Source organism: Aulonocara stuartgranti (assembly GCF_965226115.1).
Source record: "Aulonocara stuartgranti genome assembly, chromosome: 2".
Taxonomy (NCBI): domain Eukaryota; kingdom Metazoa; phylum Chordata; class Actinopteri; order Cichliformes; family Cichlidae; genus Aulonocara; species Aulonocara stuartgranti.
Genome location: NC_138940.1, coordinates 11,789,289 through 11,807,931, shown reverse-complemented (window position 1 = coordinate 11,807,931; position 18,643 = coordinate 11,789,289). Strand labels below are relative to the sequence as shown.

Genomic DNA, 18,643 nt, shown 5'->3' with positions numbered 1-18,643 from the left:
ACTTTTACGCAGACAAAAGTGGATTATTGAGCATTTTAATGGCACATATGAAGTGGAGTGTGCAGCCAAGACACATCACCAATCTGAAATGGGCACTCCAGAGTTCTGACATAAAACACTAGGTGTCCTTAATTTAATTGAAATGAATAATGACTGAACATTAAGTCTTCCATTAAAAGTGGTCCGTGTGATGGGGCAGCAAAAAACGTGGAAATGTAATAGTTTTGTCCTCCTTTCAGTTTCCTAATTAAATTGCTTTCCGTAGAATGTGCTTTTTATTTCCCTTGTTTTTTCATGTTTGTGGCGATAAATCAGCTCTGACACATGCAGGACATGAGAAAAAGTCTCAGTGGCTGTAGAAAACACGTCAGCTCGCTACCACGCACAAAATCGTTCTGTTTTGTCAAAGCTGTGGTCGCCCTCGGATGTCCTCACAGAGATGTTTGGACGCTCGGTGTTGTATTTGGTCTGCCCAATGTGCAGGTTAGATTAGAAAGGGACATTTAAATCCAAACCACAAGCTTTCCTGAACCTAAAAATGTAGTTTACAGTGCCTAAAACAAACAAGCAAGTAACTGTGGAAGTAAATATTAAAAATAAATGAATAACTGCAACTCCTCCACCCTTCTCATGCAAACACTGGAGCTCCACACCTGGCTAAACCAAGGCAGAATACACGGTTTGCTTACACTGGAAACGCCATCTGATAGAAAGGCAGTCTAACAATAGCATCTGGTCAACTTTATGTTTTAAGGGTAATGAATAGATTTAGTGTATTTGGAAACTGACCACAGACACAGGGGAAGGATGTGGATGACAGGAAGTAGGGAACAGGAACAACATATTCACATTTCAAAGTAAAAGACCCAAAGCAATCCTTTTGAAACACGTCCAGTGTGATTTAACACTTTACAGAGAATGAAACAAAACTATGTCTTTTTATTATGTGTGTGCGGTTTTCATGTTCTAGTGGCTACTGAAGTTAAAATTGATCAAATAAAACATCAAAATAAATGCTCGAATGAGTGATTGAAGTGCGCAGACTGGCCAAAGCATCAACAATGTAAAAGATTTAACAGCTAAGTCTAATAATCTGCATTCTTTTAATGGTCATCGGGGTTTGATGGGGCTAGGTTAACTGGTTATCCTAAACTGGCCATAAATGTGATTTTTTTTTTCCTGTCTCACTGTGTTGGCCCAGGAACTGGGCTGACCTCTCGCTCTGTGGCTGCTGGGATAGGCTCCAGTCCAACCACAGCCATGAACGGGATAAGTGGATGGAGGAAAGTTTTGCTTTGTGACCTCAGTTAAACAGTTTCCTGAAGACTTCATGGTTTCAGGTCCCACTAAATAGAATGTGAAGCTAATTTTCTAAAGTCTGGTCATTATCAGAGCCAAAAAGGAAGCTTTTATCCACTGTGTGCTCACTGGCTGATAACTTGTTACCTGTGTCAGATCCTGCCAATGGGAACGTGAAGTGAATTTTTCCTTCTTTTGTAACATGCAATGGCAAACTGCTTTTCCCTCCATCGTGTTTCTAATCTTTGGTTTGGAGCAGGAACGAGGACTGTAACGTAAAAACAGAGAAGATCACAGTCCAAACGAACTGCTAAATTTAGGCCTTAATGAGTCACAACTGCTACAAGATTTAGACACAACAACACGTTTGAGTCGCATTTTTATGGACTCACACACGCTCACACACACACAGAGGGGGTCCACTATGGTTTGGAGTAGAACGAGACTCGGCTGGTTTCATCCTCGTCCGTCGCTGCAGTGACCGAGTAGCTTTGATCCTCCACTCCACTACATCACTCTCTCTCTCTCTCTCTCTGCGTTTCTATGTGTCTCACCCTCGCTCACCCTCTCTCTCTCCTCAAACATAATGGATAGTGGTGAGGCAGGCGCAGCGCTTTGTTGCCATGGCAATGGCAAGGGAACTAATAACCTGGTGGAGAGCCGATAAGGCACAGAGAGAGAGGACGGAGACACAATGAAACACAAAGTGGGTGGGTATGATTACGGAGAGTATTCATCATTTCCAGCATCACATGTAAACTAAAATGACTGAAATAAAATGTCCACAACTGATAAATCTGCGTATAGATTACCAACCACTTACTGAGCTGAAGGACAGAATATACAAATAAGAGAGAATATAACTTGAAATTATGTCCTATAGAGAGGAAACATCAAAGAGAAGCACAATAACCAGAAGAATGAGAAGAAAATCATAAAATAAGCACAGAAAAAATAAGATGATATTTTATTTATCCCAAAAAGGTAACACACCGCAGCAGCCAAAACATGAAAAACAACTTAGGTCAATAAAATAAATCAAATATCACAAAACAAAACAGCTCAGAAACGTAGAGAAATATTTATTCTATTATACTTACTCTTCATTTATTTAACATGGCTCCTTTAGTATGAGGAGCTTAATAAGTAAAATCACATCAGTGCAGGCCCAGTGGGATGAGATGATGTGTCTCTGTCCTCGTGGAAGCTGGGCTGAAGCAGCTGCAGACGCTGGGCCAGGTTATCCAGGTAAGGAGATCACCTCTGCTTCACCTGATCCAATCAGAGAGTCCATTCAAACTGGGTTCAAACAACAAGGACGACGACTTCCCTCAGCAGGTCACACGGACGCACCGCTGGCAGACCAATATTCAGGCCACCGTCTTTGTCATGCCTCACACACTGGATAGGTCCCATAGAGAGACGGAGCCTTTATTCCCAAAGAACCACATGCACATGACTGTCGAGGTGTTAAAGTCTTGGAGTACCATTCAAAATCCAAAACACAAGCTTTTCCTGAACCTAATAAAGTAGTTTTAAGTGCGTAAAATAAATCACCAAGTAAAGGTAAAATAAATAAAATAAATAACTGCAACCCCTCCATCCTCCTAATGCAGACACTGAAGCTCCACGACAGGCTAAACTGAGCCATCAAAACTTTTGGTTAAATTGGAGATCAAATGTAAAAGAAAGTCAGTGTCTGTGATCTGTTTAAAGAATGATGGTGAAAATAGCTGCCATTATTTAACTGCTTTAACCACAGTGTCAGAGACAAATGTCCATCTAGTCTTTTTCAGTGGCACAATAACCAGATGAACAATGAGAACAATAAAATTAGCACATGAAAGCAAGACATTTTGTCATGGTTTTATTTGTTCTGAGTTTTGAATCATCGGGTTTCTTCGGTAGTTCTGTGTTCAGGATTTTTTTAACTTCCTGTTTTACTCTGAAAGTTACCCTTTTTTCACATCTTGTGCTACTTCCTGTGTCTTTCCCTTGTGTCTCCCCGATCGTCCATCAGCCTGTATGAAGTCCTGTGTGGTTCATGCTGTCTGTTCGTGTTCTTCCTGTTATTCTTCAGGCTTCAGGTTAGCTTCCTGGCTTAAGTCCTGTCCCCTGCCAGCACCTTTTCTTCATGCTTCTTGATAAAGATTCTTGTTGTCTGGAGGTGCATTCAGATTCCTTTATTTCTGGTGGGTGGCAGGAAGTGCTACGTGTACACGCAGTGTTCCCTCTGGGTCTGTGCTTGTCCATCTTGTTGTCCAAGCACCTCACGCTCCCCGCTATGATGGCTCGAACACTCGGGTTGTGTTTCCTCCCCTCCCCACTTACCTCTGAAACCCTGAAGATTCCTCTGCAGCTCCAGTAGAAGCTTCGCTCCGAGCAGACTCGCCATGGCTAAGACTTCCAAAACTCTGATTTACAAAACAAAAAGTCACCATTTAACCTCACGTGAGGTTATTATCCTTTCCAAGTGTTAAAGTACTGGTTGGATCAGGAAGTCGTGGTTTGTTTGTTTTTTTTGTTTTTTTGTTCTTTTGTAATGAAACAAAAAAGTTTCTTCTTAAAGCCTCAAAACTCTGATAATAATTCATATATTTTCCGGCTCTTGTGAGGTTAAAGAAGATAAAAAGTTTTTTTTTCTGAGGAGTGGCGTTGATGACAGGCAGCTGAAACATCAGGATATACAGTACGCTGTGTATTTTTACTTTGGAGTCTGTACACTTTCTTAGCTTGAACACGTTTGTGTATGTTTAAGACTTTCTTCTCACATCCTTTTGATTTTGAAAGCCAACTTGTTTTCCCAGCTGGTTTTAAATCTCTCAGATGGCGAGGTTGCGAGTGGTAGGTTTGGCATATGTAGGAGATTAAACTGTCTTTATAAGGCTGCTGTGTATTACTGAGATTCACTTTCAAATCCTGTGAAAATACACTGTGTGACGAGGCGATTTTCAAAGAATACAAAGTGCTTATGTTGTAATATGTTTGTCTCATATTCAGGACACACAGTGTATAATCGATCTGGTGAATGAAACCAAATTATATATTTACTCTTACCTGTTTTATACTGAGATGAACTTACTTCCTCTACAATGACTTTTTACAAGAGTTGGGTGGGTAAGCTGAATTGGAGATTTTGATTTTTCGTGTAATTTTTCACTCATATTCGCTTGATTTTTAGGTTGAACCATTGAGGAAGCTTTACAGCTTTGACAACCTTAAAGCAGAAACTTTAAGCCCCAAGTGACGATGAAAATATTTGAAATATTGCACACTTTCTTGTTCAAACTCAGTTTGAAAGCAATGTTTTTATGACTTCATTGTAACCATCATCCAACATGTCCAGTTCATGCATTTATGGTTGTGTTTACTTCTTCTTCCATAAAAATGATTGAAAACCATGGGGATACCATAACATCATGTCATTTTCTTGTATTACATAAGTTTTAAAAAATCCTTTTTACCGCTCAGAAACTGAATTATTGACTGTGAAGGTGGGTGTTTTTCAAACGATGAACACCTGAACTGCACACAAGACAGAACGCATGTATGTGTGTCTGTGTGTGTGTTGAGGGGAGGTGTTGGGTGATGGATGTACTTTGAGGTGCTCCCCCATCCCTCCTCAGATGTTTTCCTGCTCTTCATTTGATGTCGATGTTCTTGGAGCACTTCCCGGTTGACGCCGTCGAAACGCTTGGTCGCTTTGATCCTGTCTCTTCTTAGCTGTGTTGAAGTTTGTGTTTGTGCACAGTGAGTCGAGTTTGAGCTCACAGACGCTGCAAAAATCCTGCTTAACCTCCACTTTACACACATAAATCCCCCCACTCTGTTTCTGTGTGGAAAAATCGTCGTCAGCTCTTTACAGGAGCAGGGGTTAGTCTTTCTGTCTGCACGTTTTAAAGTGTTTAAACTGTTCGTCAAACATTTGCACGTGTTAAAACGCTGCAGCTTCTGCGGCGTGTTGGTTCAGTAACCACAGAGTCAGTGTCTTCCTCTGTAAACGATCTCTGATTTTCCTCTCTGAGCAATGCCACATTTAAATCTTCAAATCAGTTTAAACAGAAACTGTTTTTAAGATTAACAACCATAATGAGGGCCTGGTTTGCCAGCTGTAGGTCTGACTTTTGTAGGGATGCGAGCTGAGTGATCTGAGGCTGCACCACTGTGAGGATCCTTGGGGTCTTTTTTGACCATGATATGAATGAGGAGTCTTCCTCATACACAAAAGTCAGTCATGGTGTTCCACAGGGATCTATATTGGGACTAATACATGCTTCTCTTAGCTAACATTAGTAGAAAATATTGCATACATTTTATTGCTATGCAATAAACCCATGAAGGGAGATGATGGAGTTAAACTCCAGGCATGCCTTAAAAAGCCTGATTGACTTGTAATTTATTTCTAAATTCAGAAAAACCAAGATTATTGTACTTGGTCAGTAATCAGGCCCCATCTTATGTTAATGTACCATATGTACCATATCACCCCATCAGAGCACTTCACTATCAGTCTGCAGGCTTACTTGTTGTTCATAGAGTATTTCAAAATACTCTAACCCGTGCTCTAACCTTCAATATTCAGGTCCCTCTTGTGTGGAGCCAGCATATTTGACCAGCTGGGACTGATGGAGTGACAATGAGGTGGAGGTATTTTGGCGGCATTACAGGGACCTAAATAATATCTTTCTCATTCTCATTCCTTTCTTCCTTCTTTTTAGACACTTTTCAAATTCAACTGTGGCAAAAACATGAGGCGAGACGGTCTCCTTTTTTTCGCCACTCACCAACAATAAGATGTCCCTAATCAGGCGACAGGCACACGCACCCACTTCCTCCTCTTCCCCCTTTTCTTCATTATCCACTCCTCATTTAACCTTTAAACTCCCGTAAACTGGACATTTTGGTCATTAAGTAATAGAGGAACTTACTTTTATGACCTCTTTAGAAGACAGTGAATCACTACGTGAGCTCAGACTACACACTGAAACATTTTTATACAACACATGCAGGCCACGTTTCTCAGTCATTCACATTCAGAATGAAAAGACAGATAATCTTTCACAGTAAATATAAAGAAACCTTCAGTTTTACCCCATAGGTGTTATTTTTCTCTGCTTTCAGGCACTCGGGTCGCTCCATGCTCTTTACTATGTGATAAAAAGTAATTCTAAAGAAAGAGAGAGAACGTGTGAGAGGGAAATGTCAAATATTCTGGATATGGGAGGAATAACTGAGACGGAGGAGTCTATTTCTGACCTCAGAGGAGATGGGAGATGAACGTTGCTGCCGAACCTTCAGTGTCATGACCTGTAATCGTCCAATCTGCCGAGCGCCGGGCGGAGTGAGCGCCGAGTGCTGAGCTGTTTGTTGTTGTTCTGGGTTGGAGGTCGAATGTGTGAATAATCCAGCGCTGCACTGAGAGCCGGCCTGATGGCTGATATCCAGGAGCTTCCAGTTTCTCTTTCAAATGCAGAGAAAAAAAGTTTTCCATTTCTAAATATGTAGACAGTCTGCAGGATGAAGAATAAAACCCAAACCCAAAGCACAAAAATAAAATCTTACAAATGGTTGGAACGAGTTTGCAGTGCATTAGTATTCATATTTTAAACATTGCATCATTCTGAGTAAACACTTCACTCTTCTTATTTTACTCTTATATTACAACAATTATTTGCTAGGAGGCAGTCCTAGCAAATAATTGTTGTCCTTATGTTTACACAACAGGCATCAACTCACTGCACTCGTGGTGTCACAGCTTTGTTGATCTAATATGATGTTAAACGAGCCAGTCTAAGAAAATTATCAATGACCACTGAATGCTTTAGCATGACAAAATCTAATGCCTAATGTTTTGTGCTCACATAAAATATTTCTCCTCATGTGCTCACATGAAGGGAAACAGTAGTTGGAGACCACAGCACATCTAAAATTATTGCAAACGTGTACAAAAAACTTGCAATCTCATTGCCTATGAAATGGTTGCAGCATGAAGACAGTGAAAAAACAGCAATAAGACAGGAGACAGCTATCAGTCTGATTGGCTGGGGACAAGTTGGTAAATATAATGCAATCTGTTAACAATCCAGTGGTGATTAACACTGACAAATCACAGAAAATAGTAGATCTGTTGTCATCTTCATACAAAAAATTCAAAATAACTACTTCCGTTCGGAGTCCAGGCAGAAACTCATATATTTAAAACATCATTTCAGAAATTCCTCCAGGAACAACAACGTAGTTGCATCAAGACAGAGATTTAAATGCAAAATGACGAGAAGCTCGGCAACAAAGGTTTAATCATAAAAATGTTTCTTAGTTGAAAGTTGTGTGGAATGTATGTATAGTTTTTCACATTATATGTTTTCGATGGTAATTTCTCACTTCGTGGTACAGAAGCTTTGAGGTATAACACACTGAAAAAATAATTCTGACTCCAGTGAATTTCCAAAAGCACAAGAGAAGTGTTTCTGGGGAGACAATAACACTTAAAAGAAGTGGTTCTGTGAGGAAAGAAAAGATGAGAGGTAAGTGTGTTAGCCTAACTATTAGCCTAAAAATCCGTCATCAGTATTATATGAATCATGATAAAACACACCTACCATGTTTTGGGTTCCTGCACCTGGTCCGTCGAGTTATTGTCTCCCCAGAAACAGTTCCGTTGTACTTTTGGAAATCAGTTTTTTCCTATTTCTGTTTTGTTTTTTCCTATTTCCGTTGAGTTTCGTGTGCTTTTGCACAGACAATACACTAACTAAGAATAGAATATATATCCACTTAACACACTGTTTACTGCTACAGCTACACATGTTTCTTTTTCAGCTATTTATTAATAAGTGACTTTTATGTATGTATATATATATGTATATATATATATGTATATACATATACATATATATATGTATATACATACATAAAATATATGTATGTATATATATATATATACACACATATACATATATACATACATATATACATACATAAAAGTCACTTCTTAATAAATAGCTGAAAAAGACACATGTGTAGCTGTAGCAGTAAACAGTGTGTTAAGTGGATGCGTTGTACAGGGAGATGGCCACAGGCAGGAATGATTTTATGTGTCGTTCAGTGGTGCTTTTCGGTAATCTCAGTCTCTCACTGGATGTGCTCCTGTGACTGACCAGCATGTCATGGAATGGGTGGGAGGTGTTATCCAACATTGTCTTTATCTTGGACAACATCCGCCTCTCCGACACCACCTTGAGGGAGTTGTTTGGTGTCTTTGGTGGGATTTTGCACTAAAAAAAAACAATCTTTTGTATGTAAACATATTCATAGAAAAAAGAAAAGAAACAATGTAAGTTCAAATCGATGTTTTGGCGGGAAAGTGTTGATTCGGAGTGACAATGAACGTGGCGGGAAAAGTTCCAGAGCGATTTACTTTTTATCTTTCCTGCTCTGTAAACCTGAAGATGTTAGCAAAACATAAAAAAATTAAGGCAACCGGTTGCCTTAATTTTTTTATGTTGATGAACTTTAAGTACCAAGTTTTACTAAACTGGAAACTTTAACCCTTTAAGACTGGTCGGAGCAGGCACGCTCCGTTTTGCGTAACTATTTTTCAAATCCCTGTAGAACTGCAACCACATAAGCTAGACCAATAATTTTTTTTTCATATGAAACCTGAGGAGTTGTACTTAGATTTTATGCCATCAGCTTGTCCTTTCCTTCAATCTATGGCCTTGCAAAAATTTTGTAAAAAGCATTTGCAGCAACAAAAACATAATATTCCAGAAACACGCTTTGCCAATCCGATCAGCTGTTCATAACACTTCCTACGTTGGAATAGATGCCAGCGCAAAGTATTGCATGTCCGCCATTACCTGCCTGAAACCGGAAGTTATGTCATTTTCCCGTGTAGTTTTTTACCTTCAGGGCCTTATAAGCCTACACTGGTGTTTTTAAAAGTTATGTTTGACTTCATGCTTTTCTGAATAGGATCTGGCTTAGAACTAAAATTGCACTGCTGGAAATAGTTTATTTTGAAGCACATGCTGGGGTTTTTTTTTGAAAATTTGCATTATAATATTTATTTTCGGTTTTCCTGCAGTACATCAAAATTGGTGTATCTCAAAAATAAAACTATGAAGACACTCAAAATAAGTTTCCTATGGTGGGAAACTATTTTGTGCAACTTTTTTGTATTTACAGTTTTTGAGGGATAAACCTCTTAGAATTCTCTAACTAGAAATATATGTAAAAAAAAAGAAAAAGAAAAAAACGACAATGATTTTTTGTAGTTTATTTTACTTTTTTGAAATGTATGTAGCTACTATGGACTAAATGCATACATATTATTAAAATTTTGGATATAACGGTTGTATTGAAGTATAGAAACTTGAAATGCTCCCAAAAATGGCACTACAGCATGCAAAAATATAAAGCTAAGCTCTGGGGGACTTGGCTCTATGGTAGGTCTTAAAGGGTTAAACATCAACTTTATTCTTCACTTTCGTAATCATTCTTAGTTAAACAAAAATCAAACATCAGGAATTTGGAAAACTCAAAAACATGAAATGTAAAACTTGATAAAACTAAAGTAGTCGTTCTGTTCTGCTAAATCAAAGCCTTAAATTTTTTCTTTAGTTTAGCAGTATTTTCTTGGCATCTTCCAGTAACACACTGTGCTATTACTGTTCAAGACATGTTAAAATAAAAAATTTATAAAAGATATTAAATGTTAAAGGTGATATGAAAGAATCATTATAGGTGTCGGAAACACAAACAGAGATGTTTAAAAGGGTATTTCAGTCACTTGAGGGTTAAATCACCAGGTCTCCCTTGAAAAAGAGGTTTTCCTAATCCCATTGGGATCTTTCTGTTTAAATACAGGTTAAATAAATAAAATAAAAATTGTTTTTACATAAGTTGAAAATTAATTAAAGTTTAAATAACTCTGACAGGAATAAAATGTCAAAGGAGTTAAAATTTTTGGATTAAGGAGAACTTTATTAAGAATATTAAGTTTACTATTTATCTGCTTTGAGTATTTGGGTTTAGAGTTTAACCTGCCTGAGCGCAAAGATAACACCTTAATAATAAGCTGCTCCCAGAGACCGGCTCAGACATTGCTGCTTAAAACAGCCAAGTTCGCTCACCTTAAAGTCCCAGCTCGCATCATCAGATGTTTCCTTTCTTTGACCCAAAGCGGCTGCTGGAGTCAGCGCGTTGTTTCCTTCAGTGTAATCTGCCTTCGGGAGGCCCGAACACGCAGCTCTGTGGCTTCGCTGACAGCCAAACACACCGACACATTATCTGCTTTCTGATAACACAATGAGAAAAATTTTCAGTGGAGCACATCAACCTCTCGCCTCAGCATTTTCTTTTCTTGTTTGACGCGTCGCTCCTCATTCCTCCACCGCCACCCTCCTCTCTTGCGCTCTGTGAAAGGATCTGGAAATCTCTGAAATATTTAACACACATTACAGTGAAAAAAGAGAAAAGGGGGCATTTATTTCAACGTGCGTCTCAGGCCAAAGCTAATGAAAAGATTCCCTGACTTCGGCATTTGAGCCTGCGTGTAAAAAAGTCAAAGAAAAATGGGACCTTTCAGCGCTGCTATTTGTTCGCTGTATCAAAGAGCTGCACACTCTTACCCCTTTTCTTTCTGATCTCATTTAGCCTCATCTGAAATGAGTTTAGTACTTACACATGTAACTATCTAAATTCAATTTTCTGTGGATATTTCTAATGTACTGCATGCATTAAAAAATGTATTTGCACATACGCAAGCAGTGCTGAATTGTAAAGCGAAACTCCTCCAGTCGGGCTTATTACCCTCATGCCTGGACTCAGGCAGGGAGCAATTAATCATATTTTTGCTTTGGGTTAGAATACTGATTTCCATCTCTGCACAAAGGAAATGTAATATTTTCAGAGCTGGAAATTCATCCAGCAGTAGGTACAGTTTGGCTCAGAGGCTTTCTGCTCCCCGCTGAGCCGAGTGCCATAAAATAATGTGAGAGGAGCTGGAAGACAGATCGGCTGCTGCTCAGCTGGACGCTGGAAATGAACCGGCTGTCTCTCCGCCTGCCCATCTCTCCATCCGGGTGTTATTTTTTTATTTAATACAGTGTGTTACTGCGGGGCGGCGACTGCATTACACCGCCACGTGAAAAGCCCGACTAGAAAGATGTGGGGAAGGAATCAGGCTGAGGTTCATCCACGAACCGTTCGTGTCTGCATCAGGAGGAGGCACAGCTGCATTTTATTCACAGCGATTTGAATCGTTTTGTGATCGAATGTGTCTGAATGTGCAGGTTACACACATCCATCCAACTGCATCCACAGACTGCTGGAGTGCATCACACAGATACCTGCTAATTAGTGTTAAGTGACTAATAAAATACCATTTGTACTCAGAAAACTGGAGCACAAACACAATGGAGAGGTCCAGTTCAGTGACTTTAATTAGCTCCAATTAGTGACTCCAGTGGGTGTTGAATTCATTAATCCACCTTAAGAAAACATCTTTCCTCCGCAGTGCACCGTAGTAGTCACAGCTCACAGACTTTGTGAGTCGTGACTGGGTTTCCCTGCAAGCTCGTGTGGTTGTTATTTTACATCCCGGGTACAAGGTGTGCTTTTACGTGACATTTATGACCTCAGCCACACATCTACACCGTGTATGTGTGCTCTTACAGTGTTTTTAATCATAAGAAATGTTGGTAGTTTTTAAAAGGACCTTAGAAGCAGCAACACACACAGAGTCGGACATTATGCTCTTTGTCTTCACTTGTCTGAAAAATGTCAGGTATACTGTAAAGTGCAGTAAACGGAACCCTGTTTAGCTATGGGTCTATGATCTGTCAAACATGAGCCAGAAAGAAGATTTCTGTCACAAGGTAGAAGTTCCAGTCAGTTTTTGCAAATTGCAACAAACACGGCATCACAGTTCAATAAAGATATTTTAAGTTACCAAAAGCTACTGGATTAGTTACAGATGCTTGCAAAACAAACCATTTCTTCACTTTATATGAAACCCTGCCATAAATCTTTTACACATAAAACACACAAACGTCAGGAATCTCTTTCTGGCACCGGTCAGCTAGCGAAGTTTACCCGTCAGTGACGCTAACGTTAGCCTGTGATGCTCGACTGTGATCACGTCCATAGAAAAGTTTTTATCAAAAGTTTCATAATTTACAAGCAACTCTTTGTCTGTTTGCAAAGAACAGACACAGTTTGACATCATCAAATTAAAAATTCATTTTAAAAAAAGAGATGATTTTTAATGGGTTTTTTTCAGGCTAGAAGTTTTTAAATTTCAGGAAACAGCAAAAACGAAAACATTTTGGGCTTTAGCCTGATTTTGTGTCACATATTGCTGCATATGTTTGTTAAACGTGATCACTACACTGTGCTGCATTCTCCTTTTCTTTCAGTCAGCTGTTGTTTCCATTTGTACGTTGTTTATTTATTTATTTGGTTTGATCATCATTTATTCCATTTAATTTTTCATAAAATTTTCCTTATAACTTTACTGCTTTTGCTTTTCATTGTGCTCATGATGGTTATGTGAGTTTTGTGTGTTTATTATGTGTTTTCTGAGATTTTTGGTTAGCACTTTGAGTCGACTCTTGTTGTTTTAAATCTATGACAGGAACAGAGGTGTCTGTGGAAAATCATTCTTTCTGACTCTTAACGTTATACCATAATCTAAAATATGATAAGATAAATTTGTCCAATAATTCAGAGGAATCGCCCTCTGGTGGCCATTAGAAAGAACGCAGATTTAAGCCACTACGACCTGGAAGCTGTGTGTTTGTTTCACCGGCCCGCCCAGTCTTCGTGCTCATCCTGACAAAGTTACCAAAAAAGAAAAAACAGCACAAAGTAAACAACGCTGTGTTTAATTTGACTGACAGCATTACTGTTTTTACTTTTTCCTTCAGTTGTTTCACAGATGTCACAATTATATTCCTTTATATGCCGTTTCTGTCTGTCGGAAGCATCAAATCACTCGTTTCGCTTTGAGTGAAAGTTTGCGAGACTCTCAGTCAAGGATGCGACAGGTAAGACAGGTGTGTTCACTCACACACACACACACACACACATTCACACACACAGCCTGGCTGCAGATCCTAAAGGTTGCTTGTCTGCAAACTTTTCAACTGCTGCTTTTAATTGCACTTTTAATTTTCAGTTTGAGGTTTGAAGGCAGTAGTTTGAAATGAAAGTGCAGAACAAGGTGAGACCTTCTCAAGGTTCTTCTCATTTCAAACTCCTCCCATTACGGGTTTATTAAAATTTGAGTGAATAATGGATGTTTTCTCGCCATTAGCAGGATGTCAGATAGACGTGCCCTTGGTGTTCAGCTGTGCGAGCGCTCGCAGAAAAGGACCTGCGCTGCTTCTAAACAGGAAATGAAAACATACAAAGGCAGGTCTTTATTTCCATGTTTATCACCTTGAGTCTGGATCAGAGGTGGATGAAAATGTATAAAGCCTCAGAGCAGGAAAACAAAACAGACAAAACAGAGCAAACACACACACACACACCTGCATGTCTCAGTTTTTCCCTTTTCTCCTCGGTGAAAAGCTCGGTTGTTGTTGTTCCACTGTTGAATCACTTTTTTGACACCCAATCATTTTGCCCCTGTATCACTTCCAAAATACATATGAGGGAAAATAGCTGCTGTGTTCCTCAGCAAAACAACAAAGAAGCGGGTCCTTTTACAGATATGAGGTGTTCGAGTTCAATTTCAAGTTTATTTGTAAAGTTCAATTTTGAACAAATTTTCAAAGTGCCTTATATCTGAGTTTATGCACACACACATACACACACACACAAAATTTAAACATGTCAGGAAGAAGAAGGAGTAAATGAGACCGCGCCGAGTGGACGGTAGTTTCATCAGTTTGTTAAAAGGCATTGGGTCTTCAGAGCGGCTCCCTGAACGCTGCCTGAAATCATTTATGTTTTTCTCACACACAACACAGTTTCAGTTTCTGTAAGAGTCACAAAATGCATAGAATAGAGTTATCGAACAAAAACTAAGAGGGACGCCCGGTATTTCTTATGTCCAGCAGGGGGCGACTGTGAGTCTGGGGGGAAAACGACCCTTCTGTTCTCTTTCCTGATTAGTTTATGATCTCAGTTGCTTGTCTAAAGTCTTCATGACTACAACAAGATATTTATTTATGTATTGAGTAAAGAAAGAGGTTAAAAAATGAGCTGAAGTGTTTGCTACAACTTTTATTTCTTTTCATTCTGAATTTTTCTGCTTTATTATTTTTAAACTGCAAGTAACTATTTTTGCTCTTTTCTCATGTTACGAGTCATATTTTACATTTTTAAATGCTCTTTTATTATGTTAATGCCTTTTGTAGCTCATAAAACAGATTAGGAATTGTTTTGTTACAGATATTACTGTGTGAGTGTCCTTCACTCTCAGCCTATTCGCATGTCCTGAAAAAATGTCTTAACCGTAACGATGCAAAAAAGACAAAAAATTTACAGTTTTTTCTGGTTTTAATGCATGAGCAGGAAACTAAGACGCATTTTTAAGTGTTTTAACTTTGGCTGATCTCTCCTTCAAGATCATCTTCTCGTGCACCTCTGGACTGAGATGTTTCACCCTGAGTTGCAGAGAGCAAACTTTCAGCTTTTTGCCTCCGTCTTATGCATTCTTTTTATTAGCCACCAGGGGGCAATAACTGTAGTTACCTGAAGCTGAAGTCTTGAAACAAACCTGTGTATGGGCTCAGTCGCTCATTTCATTTTGGTTAAAATATTTTGTCAGTTTTGTCAATTTTGGTCATTTTAAGTATTCAGTGAGGATTCTGCTGGATATGAGAAGTTGTTAGCCAATGAGAATAAAGTGTTACACCAAAAACGATGAGAGAGGGACTTTAGCCCAAGATGATGCTGGCACTTGAATTTTCGGAGCTACCTGAAGCCTGAAGTTAGCATTATCATTCAACTACAGAAATGAAAAAATTGACCCGAACCGAGGCCCCGTGTGTCGTCATGGGCTGCCAATTCATCCAGGAAGCGATCTGAGGAGGCTCTGGTCTGTTTTTTTGAGTTTGTCATGTTAACCAGTTCTTCTTTTTTTTTTCCAGTTCTGCATTCCTCTCCATCCACAGACGCTGGGCTTTCCATCTGACGGTAAACTCACCACACTGCTCTTATTAGAGGCAGTCCTCTGTTTGCTGTTTTGACTCGAAGAAAGCAGGCGAGAGGATTTTATGTGAAATGATGTGTTAGATGAGGCGTGGATACGCAGAATCCAGCGTGGGGAAAAAAACAGCGTTTTCTAACTCAAAGGAAAGTTAAAGGTGAGTGAGCGTCCAGTCAAACGTCTGCACTGAAGTGAGGAAGACGAGTTGCCTCTCACCATACACACTACTTCTCAGATGTACACAGCACCGCCAGCCCATTAGGAGTTTTATAAACCAGCAGTCAAAACCATGAACTGGGTGAAGCTTTCTGAGAACAGGATTGATGCGGGCAGGTTTTTTTGTTCACCTGACAGCAGCAGTTTGTCTCCGAACTGAGCGGAGCAGGCTGCAGCAGTAATGGACCGAGCTCCCAGTCTGACTGCTGCTGCCTTCACATCAACTGATCATCATGTCAGACAGTTTCTACTCCATCAGGCTTGACTGCCAATCCAGAACAAAAACAGTGGGATGTGCCAATTAAAGCTGCCATTTCCACTCCTCCTGTCTAGTCAGAGATGTGTTCTACCTCAAAGAGGAACCTGATTTATTCATTTATTCACATTGCAGGGTAACACCTGGAGTTATTGCATAAAAAAAGGAAGAAAAAAAACAGCCTAAACTTCAGATTCCTCTGTCATTCTGCACAGAGAAGCACTGCCTTTATTTATCACCCACCCTATTTCATTTGATATAAAGAAATATAGTTGAAGCACCCTCATAAAAAATGTGTTCTAGATATTTTATTTTCTGTAAAGCTGATTTTAAGATAAAAACCCAACCAAACATGTTCTTCTTCAGTTATAAAACAGTTTAAACTAAAAGATTTGATTGGACAAAATCACTTCTTAACTACCTCACAGACCAGAAAATAAAGCCGTGTCAAAAATACCAACAATTGCAGTTCCTCTAACATCCACTTGAGGCTCTTAAAGGCGCATCAGTACTCAACAAAGTAATATATTACACTTTTGTTACTTTTCTTAAAAGTAAGGCAGTGATTCCTCTCTTATTTTGTATTATTTTGATAGTTAGTTGTTCCTTGCTTCGCTTTTAGTTTTGCATGCCGAGTCTCATCATCTGTGATTTAGTTCAGCTGTGTCTCTCCAACTGTTTCCAGTTTCTAGATTTTCCTCCTGTGGGTTTATATAGTTCTGTTCTCCCATCAGTCCTCTGGGGCTTCCTCTCGCCTCAGTGTGTTTTTTCCACTTTTTTGGTTCTGTAGTTTTCTATTTTCCCATTTTGGATTTTTTTATTAATTCAATAAACTTTCAGGTCTTCTGAGTTTGCTTCCACATCTATGCATATCTGTTCTCATGTGTTATGATGCACCTGTGCACTCAATGGATGCAGCTTTTCACAGAGCTAGCCACCATGAGCTGATAGTTACTTTAGTTACTGTAGTTTGTGTTTAATCTGCTTCATTCTTATACAGGTTCCACTATTTAAGCTCCTCTGGTCTCCTAAAGTTACATATCTGCAAGCCACTTTACAACCCAACTCCACTCCATCTCCTCTTTTTAGGGTTCTTTATGACCCAATGTTGTATTTGTCTCTCTCTCCACCTCCACCTCTTTTTCTTTTAACACTTGCTCTTGACAAAGGCAATGACACTTTTCTCCTCTCCTCCTCCTCCTCTCCCTTAGCTTCCCTGCTTAGCCTCTTGTGTCCTTGTCTAGTCTCGTGTTTCTTGTATTACTTCTCCCTGGAACACTCTCTCACAGTCTGTTCTCTAAAACCTAAAAGAGGAATTATGGATTTGATCAACTGGTCCCTGAATGCAATTGACACCCTTTTCTCAACGAGAAGTCTGGGCTTCTTGCTGATCGCAGCTGGCTTGGCCCTGACTTATCGAAGAATCAAGAAAGCGGTTCAAACCCCCACAAGGCTGCCCGCTGGGATTGAAATGATGGAACGAGGCATGAGTTTCTCAAAATGGGCTCATTGAGTGCAGCACGGATAAGATCTTGGAGAAGCTTACGGCTGCTGTGAATGCTCAGAATAACACCTCTGAGCGCAAATTGGATCACATCTTGGAGAAGCTCACTGTGGTCGTGAGTTCTCAGAATCGGCTCTTTGAGCACAAGAATGACAACATCACGGAGTGTAAGTTTGATAACATCATGGAGAAGCTCACGGCTCTCCAACAGGAGATTGAGAGACCAGTGTTGGAGTGTTAGAACAGCTTTGAAATTCTCATGAGTTGTTCGCACTAAAGTAAAAACCACCATCACTTCATGCGGAGACCCCTTCGGCGCCAGCTGCGGTCTCAAGGCTGGAGCTGAACAACAACACCCTGACTGTGTGTTGACTGTTCTTCCCATTCCATGCAAGGCCACCTGGGTTGGCTGGTAGACTGTTTACTTAGCCTGGCAGGGCGAAGGACACTGTCTCAGCTGAACTCTGGACACGCACACACAGACATATATACACATGCAGATGTACACTTGTCCCCTCTCCCCCTCCAAACGCCTTCGACGCTTATTCCCCTCCGATGCTGACGGTGGATCAAGGAGACCAGCGCTTATGCTGCAGGCCCGGATGGACTGTCTACACTGGCTGTCTCTCACCCTTTACCCACCCCTGTTGCTTGTCATGTGTTTCTTTGGTGTATTAAGAGTTTTTTTTCATGTGCTCTTATGTGCAGAGGTGTTTTTTTTCTGTTCTCAAACTGATCTCCCTGTTGGAGCTCAGTCTGGGGGGAGTTATTTTTTTCTCCATATCTTTCCTCATGTTGTGCATTTTCCATCATTATACCTCTCTGACCTGTATTCCCCATGTGATGTTTGTGTCATGTATGTATGGTCAGAAGGGTAACATGGCGCTGGCAAAGGTCGGCAGCCTTAACCCAATTTCCTTCAGGGTCAACCTTCAGGATCAATAAAGTTTTATTGAATTGAATTGAATTAATGGCTTCTTTGTTTCAGTATAAAAGGTGCTGGGAGGTAGTCAGCTACATATAAGTGACTGCAGATGGAATTATCAATCTTTTTTTGACTATAGAAGTCCTGACTGAAAGAAATCCCTGCTTTCTTGTGCATTTCAAAGCATCCAGGCCCCTCGGGTCATCTAAGGATCAGAACTAAGCAGCTTTTATTTCCTGCCAGCTCATTTAAACCAGAGCTCAAAGTTTTCATGTTTACTGT

At 39.8% G+C, this 18,643-nt stretch overlaps 1 protein-coding gene and 1 long non-coding RNA gene across 4 annotated transcripts in view; both read right to left on the bottom strand.

Annotated features, from left to right (window-relative positions):
* Nucleotides 1–18,643, bottom strand: part of LOC309717428 (uncharacterized protein) — a 219,859-nt gene that overhangs the window by 31,284 nt on the left and 169,932 nt on the right. The gene's annotated exons all lie outside the window — the stretch shown is intronic.
* On the bottom strand, nt 6,400–10,725 carry LOC309712559. Its single transcript, XR_014278324.1, has 3 exons — nt 10,434–10,725; nt 6,556–6,759; nt 6,400–6,466 (listed from the first exon to the last, which is right to left on the bottom strand). It is a non-coding gene; the product is annotated as an uncharacterized lncRNA (long non-coding RNA).